Source organism: Cryptotermes secundus, unplaced genomic scaffold (genome assembly GCF_002891405.2).
Source record: "Cryptotermes secundus unplaced genomic scaffold, Csec_1.0 scaffold1823, whole genome shotgun sequence".
Lineage (NCBI taxonomy): Eukaryota > Metazoa > Arthropoda > Insecta > Blattodea > Kalotermitidae > Cryptotermes > Cryptotermes secundus.
Genome location: NW_019720608.1, coordinates 178633 through 181122, shown reverse-complemented (window position 1 = coordinate 181122; position 2490 = coordinate 178633). Strand labels below are relative to the sequence as shown.

General features: G+C 43.4%; 1 protein-coding gene across 7 annotated transcripts in view; it reads right to left on the bottom strand.

Moving 5' to 3' along the window:
* Positions 1–2490, bottom strand: part of LOC111870699 (transmembrane GTPase Marf) — a 65940-nt gene that overhangs the window by 10605 nt on the left and 52845 nt on the right. The gene's annotated exons all lie outside the window — the stretch shown is intronic.

Sequence of the window (2490 nt, the reverse complement as noted above, 5' to 3'; positions counted from 1 at the left end):
GTGAATGTTTGCCGCGACTTGAAGAGTGAAGTGCAGTTTTCCCTAACAGAAAGCAAAATTTCACGCACACTCTTTGTTCCTTCTGGTCGGCCATCTCACTAATCGCCAAAGGGTTGAAACAGGAACACACACAACAGAGCACCACAGACAAACCACTTAACTCAGACTGACGCCAGCTCACTAACAGTCGCGGGAGACCCCCAGCTAACACCACCTAGCAGCACAACTCGTAACTACAAAGCATGCGCGCGCAACAGGTCGTTTCCGGTTATTTTTGGGTCCCCCTTCGTATAGAACAGGGACCCGAAGGCCAACAATTTCCAAAGCAGAAGGGCAAAGTACAGAACCACGATAAACTTGAATAAGGAAGAGCGCATCAAGATGATATCTCCTCATATGCAAGGTGTGCAATTTCAGTTGTTCTAAAGCAAAATCATAACAGTAATCTACTTGAGGAAAAAAACGTTTAATAATAATAGTAATCAATTGCCACCCAGTGAAAGGAGCCAATGAACAACCTGAATTAATGCACTCATGTTACCTTATAGGGGTCCACTTTGTCAATTTACAAATATTAATACTAAGAAGATGAGGCACTTTTACCATTTGTAGATGTGCAGTGACTTTTGGCTCCTCCTGTATAAAGCAGTAACACTTCAGGGTGGATGACCAGAGTGTTGCTAGGTAACAGACCGGTAAACACACCCAATACATGCTCACAACAATGAACAATGAGGTTATGCAACCAGCTTCTAGGCAACGGCTCACTAAACAGACTTCCGCGCAGGTGCAATGATGTCACATTGCAACAGTACTAGCTATCACGACTTGTTTTCTGTGTTGTCCATGCGGCGCCTATATAACGAATATCTGTTTAGGGTTAAGTCAGTTTGAATCAGGAAATTGAAATCAAACACCTAGAAGTATCAGACCTCCCCTAAACTGATTCAAACTGAAACTGACTTAACCTTAAATAGTAGTACCCACGTGGAGGCAGGGTCAAATACCTCCACCGTCACCCTGCAAGTCGTAGAAGGTGACAAAAAGGGAAATCTCAAATCTGATGCAGTAAAATATCGTCGCGAATACCAAGGTACTCGGATCCAAAAAAAAAGACAGTGATGGCAAGGGCCAGCAGCATATACAAAAGACAGACATGTCCTCTTGTTAGAGAGAGCGCCCCCACAAAAACAAGACCATAACTGTCAAACAGTAATAAATATCTGGTCATGAACCCCAGATGGGGATCAACACCAAGACTTACTGACTGATTGACTGACTGACAGACAGACAGACAGACAGACAGACAGACAGACTGACTGACTGACCATCAGTCACAATGTGATTTTGACTTTGACTTGGTTAAGTCGGTGTGCGTAGAGAGTCCAAGAGAGCTCGAGGCAATTGAGAGACTAGCGCAGAGTGCTTACAAGAGAAGTAAATAGAAGACCTGACATGTGTGTTATTATTACAGTAATCTTGAAAGTGTTTGAATTATTTGTATTTACAACTAGTGACGATCCAATAAATCCAATTACCAATCCAAAACCGAGTCTTACTCACTCTGACACATGACAATTGGTGTTAGAAGTGGTACGGTTTGGATCAGGTTCATCTGGAGCTGGAAAAAATGATTGAATGCCTGCTAGAAAAAACGGATGCCAATATTAAAGTGATGAAAGAAATGGTGAACAAAATCAAAGAGTACATGAAAGCCATTACAAAAGCCGACCAAGAAGATGTAAAAGAAATGATGCAGGAAATGGACACCAACCAAACCATGACTGGAATCCAAAGTGGAACATCGGGAGGTCCCTACGGAAGATGCCATAGTGAAACTAGTCAAAGGACAGAAAAAACGGCATAGGGGCCGGAAACTAGCTGCAGGGCGAAGCAGAAAGCCAAAAGAGATGACCAGAGGAGACTGTGGATCCTGGAGCAGGTTGGCTGCTGCCTGCAGCAAGGCAAGAGTAGCATGGCACAAGAGGAATGTCATCAGGAAAATTCAGACCCTGGGAAAGTGTGGACCTGTAGCCGTACCACTGACACCACCATCTTTATTTGTAATCAATATTTCTTTTTAGAGTAATTATACACAAGAGGTAGCAAGGAACACTCAAGGGTGACTTAGCCCGATTCTTGGTTTCAAGAATAGGGCCTGCTTCACTGCTACAAAGACCAGACAGGAAGCACCCCGCAGAGTTTTCCTGGAAATTCAGTTAGAAAGTTGACCGGCGGGATCCTTTGGTAAAGTTACACTTGACAAGTTTTGAACCCCATAAGTCAAAAGTGGGAAGGCCAGCAACCCATGCTACTGGTATAATTTTTCAAGCAGCTGTCAAAAACGACGTTAGGACTTTTAAGGTCCAAAGTCCCAAATTAAAGTTATGTGATTGGAGCAGTGAGAATTATGGTTAACTCCCTAAATTCGAATTGTTCCAATCAGCAGAAATTAGGGTAAGTAACTTGGAGGCGGAGCTGAAGCCGCGA